Source organism: Lissotriton helveticus, chromosome 9 (genome assembly GCF_964261635.1).
Source record: "Lissotriton helveticus chromosome 9, aLisHel1.1, whole genome shotgun sequence".
Lineage (NCBI taxonomy): Eukaryota > Metazoa > Chordata > Amphibia > Caudata > Salamandridae > Lissotriton > Lissotriton helveticus.
In genome coordinates this window covers 931405097-931420458 of record NC_136070.1, presented here as the reverse complement: position 1 = coordinate 931420458, position 15362 = coordinate 931405097, and positions in this window count along the sequence as shown.

Below are 15362 nucleotides of genomic sequence, written 5' to 3'. Positions count from 1 at the left end.
GGTGGCATGTATATTGATCAAGCTATTAAGCAATGCATTTGCCTATATGAAAATTATACATTTACCCACTGCATGCTATTAGTGGACCTCCCCCGAATTGCCTCCTGGGATTCCTTCCGCTACTTACAAAGCCCATTTCGCAATCAGTGTCATCGGCTGCCAACGCTTGCTTCAGAAACTCACAGTGATAACATGCCCTCCAATGAATATTAATGGTGCTGTTGAACAGAATATCATCCCTCTTACTTATGTGAAAGCTGGTAATCCGACACTGATGAGAAAAAGGGCCTCCAAACGAAGACACTGGAAAGGGTCCAACCATATGGCGCCAAATTCCAATTGAAAGTCGTCCAATTGTAGGAATACGTCACCCGCAAAGAGCCTTCTAGAAGGTTCAAGGCGGAAATCTGAAAATGAGAACAGATTGGAAGTCAGCTAAATAGGAAGTGCTTTCATATGAAACAAATTCAGTGCTTTTGACACCACATCTGATAAAATGCAGATGCTGTTTTAGGCGAATTGCTTGAAAGTTGAAGGATTTGGGGATAAAGAGATTTGTAGAGCTTTGAATGAAGGGGGCACACAGCTGAAAAGGTTTCTCATGCACCCAGGCCAGAACTAAAGTATGGAAACACTTTAGTCATGATAGATGTCCCAAATTATATCAAGATGGCACTGGATTCTAGCCCCCAAAGCCTTCCAATGTGTACATCTTGTAAGGAAACTGGATTCTAAACACATTTTCTGATCACTTTTTAAGGATTTAGATGGTACTGAAGCTTAAGAGTGAAGATGTGTACGCTTTCCAGCACACTTTGCAGTTTGCATGTGAAGTGGAATTAACAGGGAAGATTGGACAGGAGGCAAATGGAAGCCTGAGCGATCAGACATGTGGGAGTGGTAAGAGAAATTGACTTGGGCAGGTGGGATTGGACATGCTGAAAAGCAAGCTGACACCCCAAAAAAACAGAATGAGAAAGAAGGAGCCTGGCACCCTTAAAGGGGGTGGGCAGTAGGAGCACCTGAAAAATATTTGGGGACAACATAGTGAATCCAAAGTAAAAACAATAAAAAAAGATATATATCGAAATACAGATAGATTTAAGTAAATGGTGCAACCAATTGTTCCTTCTGAATGGTTGGAGTATGGCAGCACTTTTGCTAGATACTGGTTCCTGTCTGGGCTTCAAATCCTCTTTTCTCTCCTGTATCTGGATGCCTCAACACTTCAGGATGTGAAGGCGCTCATATGGTCCTGTCAAGCCTGATTCATCCACAGACACCCTGGTCCACCAAAAGTTGCACAGTGCCAAACTGGAGTAAGCCACATGGCATACACTCAGAACTATGATACAGAGGAGACATTGTACGTTTGAGAACTCAGAGAGCCATGGACACTGGATCACCGAGTAAATAATTAGCCAGTAATAAAAAAAAGAGTATAATTTGGTGTCAAATGCAGTCACAAAAACCACTGCAAGCACACCAATTGAGGCATCCGGGCACCGCCCCATACCCCATAATTTTCGCAGTGTCCTCATAATTCCCCCAGTAGCCCCAGAGTCTGATGCTGAACGTCACGACATCCTACTCTCAGAGTGACAGTACAAAAAGCATAAGCAAATTGGACATGTTTTGCCCTGGGGAGAAAACTCGTCCAAGCTGAAATGCGCATTTTGTATATTTAGATTGCAGAGAGGCTGTGCTCTGTTTGAAAGAATGCGAGCTTTCATAGGGGCCTGAAAGCTTTCCAAGCGAGTACTGTCAGTCAGCACTCTCACCAATGGCTGCTTAACACAGTGTGATTGACAGCACAGGCTCCATTACACTACTCTGCCAATCATGCTGTATGTACTCTATTTCTCACAAATGCGTGAAATTTAACCAAAAGCGACCCGTATGCCCAGAGCGGCCCTTGGAGCAGTTTGTAGAAGGATCTTCAAGGTAGGTAAAAAAACAAGCATTGAAAATGCAATAGGTCTCGCAATAGAAGAGTTTGACATTTTTCGTTTTGCAAATGGATGAGTGGTGTTGCGTGGATGAGTGGCGTTGCGTGGATGAGTGGCGTGTGTGAGTGGCGTTGCGTGTGTGAGTGGCGTTGCGTGTGTGAGTGGCGTTGCGTGTGTGAGTGGCGTTGTGTGTGTGAGTGGCGTTGCGTGTGTGAGTGGCGTTGCGTGTGTGAGTGGCGTTGCGTGTGTGAGTGGCGTTGCGTGTGTGAGTGGCGTTGCGTGGATGAGTGGGGTTGGAATGCAATAGGCCTCGCATTAGAAAAGTTGTAGTTATTGGTCTTGTAAATGACATAATTTATTTCTTTTTTCGTTGTTAAAATTGCTAAATTGATGGCTTTGTCATTTACAATGCCAATAGTTATAACTTTTGCAAATGTGACACCTATAGCATTTGGAATGCAACATGTTTTGTATTTACGTTACTTATATGGCAGCTCTGGTCGTTATGCTACATCCCTAGATAGTTTTATCTTTCGCAAATGTGACACCTATTGTAACACAATATGTGTTGTGAGGGTGAGTGAGTGTGAGGGAGGGTGAGGGTGAGTGAGTGTGAGGGGTTGAGGGTGGGTGAGGGTGAGTGAGGGTGAGGGGTTGAGGGTAAGTGAGGGTGAGGGTGAGTGAGGATGAGGCTGAGGGGTTGAGGGTGAGTGAGGGTGAGTGAGAGTGAGGGTGAGTGAGGGGTTGAGGGTGAAGTGTTGAGGGTGAGTGAGGGTGAGGGTGAGGGGTTGAGGGTGAGTGAGGGTGAGGGGTTGAGAGTGAGTGAGGGTGAGGCGTTGAGGGTGAGTGAGGGTGAGGGTGAGTGAGGGTGAGTGAGGGTGAGTGAGGGTGAGGGTGAGTGAGGGTGAGTGAGTGTGAGTGAGGGTGAGTGAGGGTGAGTGAGGGTGAGTGAGGGTGAGGGGTTGAGGGTGAGTGAGGGTGAGGGATTGAGAGTGGGTGAGGGGTTGAGGGTGAGTGAGGGTGAGGGGTTGAGGGTGAAAGGGTGAAGGTGAGGGTGAGTGAGGGTGAGGGGTTGAGGGTGAGTGAGGGTGAGGGTGAGTGAGTGTGAGGGGTTGAGGGTGAGTGAGGGTGAGGGTGAGTGAGGGTGAGGGGTTGAGGGTAAGTGAGGGTGAGGGTGAGTGAGGATGAGGCTGAGGGGTTGAGGGTGAGAGGGTGAGTGAGAGTGAGGGTGAGTGAGGGGTTGAGGGTGAAGTGTTGAGGGTGAGTGAGGGTGAGAAAGTCGTGTTCTGCTGGACCGTCCATGCACCCAAGGAAACGTAGTGAACAAGACAGAGCTATGCAAAATAAATATATTGGGCAGGCTGGTGGCCTGAGAAGCGTCCGTGAAGCAAGGGTCGGGGAGCCGAACACTTTGATGTAGCTCACGGCCTCGGCCGTGAGAAAACAAGTAATTTAAACCATCTGTGACGACTGGTCACGTGCTCCAACTGAGGAAGATTATTTAATGAAAAGGGACTTTGTTACAGCACAAGAACATGATGCCAACTAGGAAGCTCAGGAAAGCATTGTAAAGCTCCAAATGAAACGTTGCAATAGTTCATCGGACGATAGCGCTGCGGCATCGGCTACAAAGGAGGCGCGGTTTACGATGTCTCACCGAACAAAGATAAATTTGGAAAAAAAGTAAAAACAATTCGAAGGGTGTTGGCAAATTGACACGCATCATTCTCAATCCTAATTGAACGCCTTCTTTTATTCCAAGGAAACGTAGTGAACAAGACAGAGCTATGCAAAATAAATATATTGGGCAGGCTGGTGGCCTGAGAAGCGTCCGTGAAGCAGGGGTCGGGGAGCCGAACCCTTTGATGTAGCTCACGGCCTCGGCCGTGAGAAAACAAGTAATTTAAACCATCTGTGACGACTGGTCACGTGCTCCAACTGAGGAAGATTATTTAATGAAAAGGGACTTTGTTACAGCACAAGAACATGATGCCAACTAGGAAGCTCAGGAAAGCATTGTAAAGCTCCAAATGAAACGTTGCAATAGTTGATCGGACGATAGCGCTGCGGCATCGGCTACAAAGGAGGCGCGGTTTACGATGTCTCACCGAACAAAGATAAATTTGGAAAAAAAGTAAAAACAATTCGAAGGGTGTTGGCAAATTGACACGCATCATTCTCAATCCTAATTGAACGCCTTCTTTTATTCCAAGTAATCTCAGCAAATACGTTGTGGGACACGAAACCATGTGTTTAAGAAGCCACAGTAATTATCTGCTCTTTCATTTTCACAAGATTAAGGTTTCGCTGGATGTTACTGGTTCTGTGCCGCAGAGCTGGCGGTGCGGGGGGGAGGGGGGGTCAGCTGTCGGAAAAAGGGCACGGAGTTTAAGACGAGTAGAGGACGAGTGCCAGAAAAACAAGGCGGGCAGGGGAGGGGGCGGAGCGGGGAGAGCGGCATGTGGGTGTTAAGAAGCCGGGCCTTTGAAGTGAAGCTAAGCTTCACTTCAAAAGGTGTCGGAGGAATGCGGGAGAGAGGAACAGATGGCGATTGCGGCTGTGCACGCGCTTTTAAGCTCAATGCACATGCGCATTGAGCTTAAAAGTCACGGGCACTGCAAGGAATCGCCACGATTCCTTGCTTCTTAGTTAAAAGTTGTTTAAGCCGCAATAGGCTCGCAAGCTCGATGCGCATGCGCATCGACAGGCGAGACCTAAAAAAGAATAAAACTGTGAAATACAGTGTGCTTGCATAGGGATATGGGCGTGTGTGTGTAGTGTGGCTTTGTCTGCGAGTGTACATGAATGAGTATGAATGCATGTCTGTGTGTGTGTGCTTATGTGTATATATGCTTGTGCATGTAAGTAAAACTGAGTGTGCTGGTTAAATTTGTCATATTGGAGGTAAGCATTTTGAACTACCCCATGGTGTATTTGGTGGTAATTCTTAGCGTGTTGGGACTATCCTTAGCCAGATGGTAGCATCATGGAGAAAAGGCTGGCTCTTGGATATTGGTGGTAAATCTTGGCATTACCAGCCCACCTATGGCATACTGGCATAATTCCTGGCATTATGGGACCTGCCATGGCAGGATGAAGCCTTTCCTTAATAAAATATTACTTCTGGCACATTGGCCGTAATTCTTCGAATTTCCTAGTCGCTCGTGACACAATGGTTGTTATTCTTGGTCTATTGGACCATTCATTGAAGGATGGAGCAGTGTGTGGGTAAAATGCTGGCCCTTGCACATTATGAGTTAGGGCCTTATCATGACTTTGGCGGTCTCGCAGGGCGCCGCCACACCAGCGCCCTGCTGCGAGACTACCAAAGCCATCCGTACACCACCGCCAGATTAAGAGTTGAATTATGGTCTAGCGGCAGTGCTTTGGCGGTCCCACAGTGGTAAGTCTCGAAGGCTTATATCTGGGCCTTAGAAAGGCATTGCAATGGGAGGGCCAAAGCACATTCCAACATGGAATGGAACACACTATGATGTGCATTTCTTTCCGTTCTGGAACAGGGTGTGCAGACATACAGGGGGGCACACCATGTGCTCCCTTGCATGCACTCCTGTGCACAGAGGCAACAGGGAGCCGTGTAGGGCCCTCTTAGTTTCCTCAGCTCCATCCTTTCGTGGCAGGCTCACCTCCATGAAAAGGGGGGCAGCGAGGAAACTCAGAATATGCTCGACGGTGCTTGCTGTGGCACACCAGCATATTCCTCCAATTGAATCCGGCAGGCCGGCTGTCTTATGGAGGTCTGACCGCCTCAATGGTAATACTGTGGACGGTCCCGCAATGCGGCGGTCATCAGACGGCCACAGCGACTACGGTAGTCCTATGGACCGTCATCTATACTACTATTATAAAGCAAGAAATTTGGACCTTTGAGGCGGGTAAACTCGGGAACCACAGCGCCAATCCACACACCCGATACATCATTGTAATCGTCAGGGTGTGCAGATGGACATAGGCTATATACATTTTTAAAAAAACGTTATTTAAAAAATTGACAATAAAAAAAAAGTAGTCCCTTGCAAGTAGCGCCGTCCGCGACCTGCGTGGTGACATCAGGAGCGCGGGGAGGAGCGGCGTGCAGGAGCGGAAGAGGAGCGGCGGACATCAGCGCGGGGAGGAGCGACGGACAGGCTGGAAGGAGCGGTGAGGAGCTGCGGACAGGCGGTGAGGAGAGGCGGGGAGGAGCGGTGAGCGGCGGATGTGGTAGGTTATTTATTTAATTGGGGTAGAGTCAGTGCAGGTCTGGCAGAGTCAGCGCGGGTGTGGCAGCTGAATTGGGGTAGAGTCAGTGCAGGTCTGGCAGAGTCAGCGCTGGTGTGGCAGCTCAATTGGGGTAGAGTCAGTGCGGGTCTGGCAGAGTCAGTGCGGGTGTGGCAGAGTCAGCGCGGGTGTGGCAGAGTCAGCTAATAGTAGTATAGGGGAGCGGCGGATGAGAACATGAGAACATTACAAGTGAGCAAAAAACAAAAGCAAACGTTACATTAAATGAAGCAAGCGGATGAGGTAGGTTATTTATTTATTTATTAAGGAGCGGGGAGCGGCGGATGACAACATGAGAACATTACAAGTGAGCAAAAAACAAAAGCAATTGTTACATTAAATGAAGCAAAAGCAAAAATGACAATCGTGAGCCCAAAAAATACAAGAGCTAGCAAACGGTGCATTACAATAGTGACAATCGCGAGCGTAGCAAACGGTGCATTACAGGAGGAAAAAGTGACTTGTGCAGGTTACAAAAGCATACAAAGTAAACATAGAGGTATAATACTGCAATATATGGAGGAAGGCTCCGGGGGACCCACGGACAATGTCGGGCGGCGGGGGGCCTGAAGCCTAATTGCTCCTGGACAACGTCGGGACGGGCTGCTAGTAGTCATAATAAAGCCCTACGTTTTTGCATAAGAGGTCCATCCATGGCATTATGGTTAACACTGCCATCCTGGGTATATGACTGACCCTATAATAATAGCGGCAATACATGTCTTATTGGGGCAGAAATTGTGTGAAATGAGGATAGATTGCCATTTGCTCAGTTTAAGTAGTTGAATGTGGTGGAAATGAAATATTGATGTTTGAGCACTGAACATGCATTTGCTCAATAAGATATAAAAGCAGATCATTTCAAGATAACTAATACTGCTGATTGAAACTCCAATCAATACGATTAGTGTCGCTGTGACCTGCATTATAGTCCTGCTGTATCACCTGTCAGTCCATCAAATCTACCTAGTTCTGCTTCAGTTTCACTGACAGAGACTGTTGGATCAATATATTTCTCTTCTTTTTCCATCCCCTCCGTTCCAATGATGTTCTCAGTTGTGCAACTGGTGCAGAATCCACTTGGAAAGGGCAGTATGGAAAAATGAAAGGGAATTAAATATAGAATTGTGGATTGATAGAATAGTACCCATATCACTTAAAATTATATAGGGGCAGGCCAACCTGCAACACTTCTTTGGATGGTCAGACTTTGTGTCCTGCTTTAACAATAGATGTACATTGTTGGATTACATTGCATAGCTAGACCATAGTATGCAACAGTAATAAGGAAATATATTGGTTTTAGGATAGTCGGTATCATTATATATTCATAAATGTAGAACTCTAATGTCAACTAGGGGAGATGATGTGGCCTAACGGCTAGAGTGGGTGACCTCGGAGTGGGGGAACAGGTTCGAGTCTCAGCAGGGATGCTCAACATCCTATGATTCTGGGCAAATCACAATCTCCCCGTGTCTAACAAATAAAATGAATGTACCTGGGTAGACATTTGAGACTGTAAGACAAAAAATGGAAAGCACTTTAATAGTTCCTGGTTTCACTATATCAGGAATTGAATTCCCATCTGGTATCCGTATGATCACATGACACCAATAGCACTACATACACCGTAATGTTGCTTATATAATTCTGCATGTTGGCAAATGTCTCCTGAGGCCTTGGTCCTGTACAAAGCCTTCCCTCCTTGTTCGAACTGGCACGCAAACCATGATCGAGCACAGGCAGCAGCTGGCTCCCCAATGGGGATTCTGAGTTTCACACAATAAATGCACATCTTAAAATGTATCCTTCATGTTAGTCCTGGCGTCCTTGGTGTGGCCTTCCCCCTAACTTTTTGCCTTCAACCCTCTTGTTTTCTGAAATTGTTTTTGCTGGCTTAAGGACTCTTCACACTTTACCACTGCTAACTAGTGCTAAAGTGCCTGTGCTCTGGCCATAAAATATGGCAGATTCAGCTTATACCTAATTTGCATATTTAATTTGCTTGTAAGTCCCTAGCAAAATGGCACTCCCTATACCCAGGGCCTATAAATTAAATTCTAATAATGGGCCTGCCGCTTTGATTGTGCCATCCACATAAGTGGCACTTTAAACATGTCTCAGGTCTGCCATTGCTGCATTTGTGTGCAGTTTTTAAACTGCCATGTCGACCTGGCAAAACTAACCTTTTGCCAGGCCCAAACCTTCCTTTTTAATACATGTAAGCCACCTCTAGGGTAGGCCCTGGACAGCCCAGGGGGCAGGTTGCATTGTATTAAAAAAACTGGGACATGTACTTTTTAGTTTTACATGCCCTGCTTGTGAAAAACTCTTACATTCGTTTTGCACAACTGCACGGCCTACCTCTTCCATAGGCTAATCTTGGAGTTACCTTATTACATCTAATACATGGAATCTGTTTGGTATCTTTGGAATTTTAATGAAACATCCTCTCTCATGATGAAGTTGGATTTCAAATGACAGTTTTGAAAATTCCACTTTTAGAAAGTTGCTGCAGCAACAAATGATGGGTGTAATTCAAAATAAATTAAACATTCACCTCCAGTCAAGAGATCTAGGTTAAATCCATTTGCTAACTACGCCACCCCAGTTTGGACCCAGCCATATGCAAATCAGTCCTGACCCTGCTCCTCAAGAGAACAGTCCAGCCCAAACTGCCAAGCGGGTTCTCCCTGGACCAGAAACAAGCTCCCTGAGACCGGTTTCAGGGTATCAGCCAGGCTAGCTTGAGTACAGTGGCATGGAGAGCATGGGACCCACGTCTGGATATACCTGTCCCACGCTGGGTGACAAATGAAAAAAGAACAATTGATGGACAGAATGCTGAATATTGTCAAACATTCACCCCAGCACAGAGATCTGTGCCTAAATGCATTGTTTTTCTGCTCCAAATATCATTCAATTTTAAACCCAGTCATATGCAAATCAGCCAGGCCCTATTGCCTCAGTGAGAAGGATGGACCAGCACCTGTTGAACCCAGGACCCCAAAGTGACTCCAAGGGCCATTTGGCCGGCCTTCTGATTAAAGCCTCAGGGTCAGAAGGCTCAAACAACATTGAACCCAGCACCTGGACTCTGCCATCTGTAAGTTTCACCCTGCCAATGGTTCTACCCCAGTCCTGTATACTTGGAAGTGAGTCTGAAGGTGCTCTGCTAGCCCATTTGAGGTCTCACAGAACCAACTCATCTCCTCTGATGAGTGTTACAATCCAGAGCACAACCACCAAATTCCCTCTACTACAAGGGTTCTACCAATGCAAGAACTCCACATCAACCCCGTAACCCACATCGGAACCGTTGCCTATGCAAAGCTTTCTGATGCAGGCCCTTGCACTGGACATCCCTCATCGATGGCAGCCTTGCCGAAGAAGCAGATTCTTGCATCACAGCTTCACTGCTCCTCAGAACCGACCCATCACCTCAGCTGCACGACACATCCCCAGCGTGAGACCTCACAATGCTCCGCAAAACAGGATTTAAGGTACTCTTGTTCAGCAGGCCTAACCGGGTCCATGTAGCCGGCTCGTGCTCCATAGCAGTCAGTCTGTGATTTTTTACTGGTACAGCAATGACCAGATATCCACAGTTGGCGTGTTGTGCTTGTTGATGCTATTTTCACAGAAATCTTTAAACTTGCATATCTCCAGTTCTACCAATTGAATTTTTGGCATTTTTGGCATTTTGATTTTATTTTATTTATTAAAATGTATTCTACTTTTTCCAAATTGTTGTGCGATTTTTCCTGTGTTGTGTTTTCATGTTATTACAATTTGAAGTGCTGCATACATACTTTACAAAGTTAAGCCTTCAATGCACACATATATGAATAATCCTGCACAAACTTGTTCACAAAGATAATACGTGTAAAGCCACCCATGTACACAGGCAATACAAATATAGGCGCCTATGTACACAGATAACACTGAGCGGTACAAACAATTAATTTACAAGTAGACATGTACACAAAGATAGCTGCCAACTGGCCCCATGGCATGTATAACATGTTCAACCAAATCTGTTTTTTGGCCTAAAGCTTTTTAAATGCTAAAATATTCTTGAAGCCCATATTTACAATAAGAAAAAGGAACACTGTAAGTTCCTAAATGCAAAGTTCTGTTAGCTAAAAACCATGAACTGACTGGAAGTCTTTTACATTACAAGGTTAGCTTGGCATATATATCAATGTACAATAGCACACACGGAATCTTGTAAAAATTAATACACACACGCAAATGTGCAGGGTGTAATATGCTATTTCTTACCTTTGTTGAGTGTGGGGTGGGTTCATGGGTCTCAAGATGTGCAGCAATGGTAATAAATATCATATTGAACTCTGCACAAATTATATATATATACATTTTTTTTTTTTGTTAGAGTTTTATATAGCACAAACCAGACCCGAAGATATCAGAGCGCTTTACATGAGCACCAGTTGTGTTACAGACAGACACATTCATTTTTGTTAGGCACGGGGAGATTAAATGATCTGCAGGATGTTGAGCATCCCTGCCGAGACTCGAACAGAGTTCCCACAGCTCCGAGGTCGACCGCTCTAGCCATAAGGTTACATCCTCTCCCGAAATATGTATGGTTAATGCCATGGCATTTGTTAATGTTTATTTATTTTAATCAAACTTATTTAACAGAAACCAGGATCCGAAGAGTTACATGTGTGCACTAAGTTAACATCATATTAAAGAGGCCTGTGTGAGGGAGCATACAGTGCTTTTCCCAATTTTATTGGGCTGTAGTAGAAAGTGTTTTTTGGTTTGCCAATGACTTTGGCCCCTTTGACCAGTTTCACAAAACTTTCCCCAAAAAAGTTCATCCACCTCAGTGGTGTCAACAATGATGTTATTTGAGATGTCACCAGACAAGTCATACATGATGTCATAGAACATGACGAGTGAAGTCATAAGCAGTGCATGACTGGGCGCAAGTTGTTTTTAGCGCTGCTCACTTTAACTGGTGATTTTCTGTGGTTTATTTAGTGCAAAACATTAAGGTTGTCACTGACAAATTCATAAAGATATGTATCTATAACACACAAACATATACATAACAGTAGATAGATAGATAGATAGATAGATAGATAGATAGATAGATAGATAGATAGATAGATAGATAGATAGATAGATAGATAGATAGATAGATAGATAGACAGACAGACGGACGGACGGACGGACGGACGGACGGACGGACGGACGGACGGACGGACGGACGGACGGACGGACGGACGGACGGACGGACGGACGGACGGACGGACAGACAGACAGACAGACAGACAGACAGACAGACAGACAGACAGACAGACAGACAGACAGACAGACAGACAGACAGATGGATAGATAGATTTATTTTGTGTCAGTTACCTTGAAAAAGCTGGGTTTTTATTTCCAAAGTGAAGCTAAGAATGGTCACTGGGTATATTTTGAATATTTAGGTTTGTTTATCTTTCTTGAATAAATTGTTTATAAAAGTGTGGGCAGTAGTCATGGATTTAAGCAAATCTGTGGCTACAATGTTTACATCATAAGAAATGCGTTACTTACCTGTAACTGCAGTTATCCAAAATTAGTGTCTTTCATAGATTCACATGCTTGAATCATTCCCCGTCGTCGAGACGGGAGCCTCCGGTATATAAAAAAGTAATGTCCTAGAGACATACATAGAAAAGAATAGGCCTAAGGATCCCACCTTAGTGTCCTATCCACGTCCTTATGTAAAAAGGACCAAAACAGAGTAGGCCCAAGGGTCCCACCCTAGTGGCCTATCTGTGTCCTTTTGTAAAAACACCAAAGTAAAGAAACCAACCAATCAGCTACCACCTCCTTCTAGAACCTTCCTGTCAGGAGCCCAAGTCTCTCAGATTTTCGTACGCACCAAGCTAGGTAGGCGTAAATTTGTTAGAGAGATAGGTGAGTCCTTCCAGGGGAGACGGGAGGGTGCATGTGAATCTATGAAAGACACCAATACTGGATAACTGCAGTTACAGGTAAGTAACGCATTTCTTATCCAGTATTTGGGTGTCTTTCATAGATTCACATGCCTGAATCGGAGTAGCAAGCAATACATTATGCACATTTTTGATGGAACATCATATATGAGTATGTAGGTAATACATATCACACGACTGCAAACCACCAAAATGCATAGACATGTGTGAGAAGTTGGCCTGATGTGCAGTGTTCACTATTCTAGTGATCACTATATATCAGTCCAAACAACCCTTATTGATGATTGGTTGTAAGTCAACCTTATAGACCAGCTATCCTAGTAGCATGGATACGAGCAGTCTAAGGCTAAGACTCTAGAGGGCGTGTTAAGCCAGCTGTTTTACCATCACATTACCCCTTGAACACCCAGTAAAAGGACACCACACAAGTGTTATGAAAATAAACAGTGTATTTATTAGAATCACAACAACCCTGTACTCTTTATGAGGACAGGGTGCTAGGTACACAACAAAACTCTTACGAAAATACTTAAGTTAGCACAGTATACACAAATGCCCGAGGGGCACGAAAAACCATATACTCTAAAAGTGGAATGCGAAATTACTAGCAGGTAAGTACAGTACTAATAGGCTTTGGAATCGCTAGGACTTGACTATGGAATCGTTAGATTACTTCTAGGAGGCCTAGGGGACTCGGGTGCAGAGTGTGCACTCTCACGCGGGATGCGGGACAAAGTCTATGGAAGCTAGTAACGCTAAAGTTAGTGTTCACGGGCGAACCCGACCTGGTAGGGAGAAAACGACAGTGGATCCTGACCCTTGGATAGTGAGGCTATGCTGGGGCACCGAAATGCCGAAGTTACCTAGCCCAGGGGCTGCAGCTGCATAGGTCTCAAAAGACGTCGGGAATCCTCGTAGACGAACCAGGAGCCTGGAAGAAAGATGCTGGCAGGCGACCAGTGAAGAGAGTTCGAGTTGATCCAAGCCTGGATCTGGAAGATGGATGACACCTGAAAGCAGAGGGGACCAAGTTCGTGACTACTAGCCAGTAGTCAGTGGGCACCAGGAGGGCACCGGATGGTAGTCACCTCGACTAGGTGAGTGGGCGACGCTGGCTCTGCAGATCTCACGGACCAGGAGGCGTTGTCGGCGACCAGGATGGAGAGGCGAGCTGTCCCACGATGGATGAAGCTGTCGGCGTCGAAGTTACCCGGGATTGGGCAACAAGCCTTGGCTAATTCAAGCCCACGCGGTGGACTCAAAATGGCGTCTTGAGTGGACCAGGAGGGTCCGGGGTGCTCCTCTTCTGGAAGGGAGCAAGGGCCAGTCTGGAGCAACCAGACCAGCAGCAGTGATGTCGTCGGGCGTCGTTCAGAAGGCCACAAGCCAGCGGGCTAGTAGCCAAACAACGCGGTGAGCAGCAGAAAGCAGAAGGGCCCCACGCCGATCGTGGAGATGCTGGGGGGCTGCTCTTCGGTGCTGGAGCTGCTCAGGGTGGGGGCTTCTCGGACCCCAAAGCACTCACCAGGAAATTACTCGGTGGGCTTGCTGTGCAGAAGTCGTGCAGTCTTGGCGATGGCCGGTCCCTCGAGGTCTCGTCGCACCCACGGTTCTCAGCTGTGCTGTAGAGGTGGGTAGAGGTCAGAGGTGCCAGGGAAGCCGGGTCTCGTCGAGCTGGGCAGTCGGATTCCGGAGGAAGGACGTGCAGCAGACCGCAGTGTTCTTACGATGGTGCCTGCGGATGCAGGGTGACTACTCCTTAGCCACAAGGGAGAATCTTGAAGAAGGAAATCTTGAAGTCCTTTCGCAGAAAGTCGTATCTTGATTCCAAAGATGATCTGTTTTGGAAGGGGGCCAGTCCCTACCTTTATCTGGGAAAAGGGGGCTGGCACGCGACTAAGTCCTGCCCTATGGGTGGGACCAGGAGGGGGGTGGTTACACCCACTTCCTTGGCGGGCTTTTCCCCAGCACAGGGTCTGGAGTGTCCCTGGAACTGGTTCAAGCCAGCCTATGCACAGTGAGCACCGGGGTGCCACGTGCAGTCACCTTCCTCTGAAGCCCTGCCTACCTACAATACACAAAATCCTGTCTGGGACGGTGCTGGCACCGCCCCTGGCAGGAAACCCTTTGTCCTTATCTCCTGCTCTGGGAGGACTCCCAGCAGCAGGAGGGCAGACTTGTGTCTCGGTGGCAGCATCCATTTTGTGGATGCTAAGGCTCTGTCTGACTTTAACCGGGGTTAGGGGTTACATACATGCCGTGTCCCTCTAGAAGGGTGGAATGCTAACCCCGTCGCCAGAATTGGCGAGGGGTTAGTATTCCAATTCGTATGACACCTTACTCGACATGTTTTGATAAAGCGATACCAGAGTTGGCATATAACCGCGAGGATTATAATGCACTTAAGAGTATATGGTATGCGATATCATGGAAACGGCTAAGGGATAGATCCCGAAAGCCGCAGACAGGCTCAGCTCATGCCAGAGCACCATCTCACACGATTCCAAGCACTCTGCCTTCAGGATTGTTAAGGCCTGCCATAGGAGTGACTGATAGGAGATCTGTGTGTCCATTTTAGGGTTAGATATAGGTATACTATATCTAAAGCAAAGGGTGAGTACACCACCTTGCCCCAGCTGTCGTGCAGCCAGTTGTGTCAGTTTTGGATGGCCAGCCAGGGGTGGCATAATACATGCTGCAGCCCCTGGTAGGCCCTGGGTACACCTATGCCCTGGGTACCTAAGGTACACTGTACAGGGACTGATAAGGTGACTCAGTATCCAATTAGATATGTACCTAGGGTACATGGAATCCATTTTACAGAGAGAGCAGTAGGCCTGAGGTCCTGAATAGCAGGGCCTCAGGTCAACTAAGTCAGAAAACCAGCAAAACACCAGGCAAAAAGTTGGGGGCAACCATAGTCAGGGATCTACCTTCCTACAACATGTAAATAGTAGTAAAGGAATGTGCATACCAGTAAAGGATGGAGGGATGTCAGAAGGCTCACCTTACTGGACTAGATGGCGAAGCACTGCTCGGCCCACTGCTGCATCCTTCATCAGCTCAGTATCCAGGCAATAGTGCCTGGTGAAGGTGTGCGGGGACTTCCAGGTCGCCGCTCTGCAGATGTCCAATACCGGCACTCCAGCGAACAGCG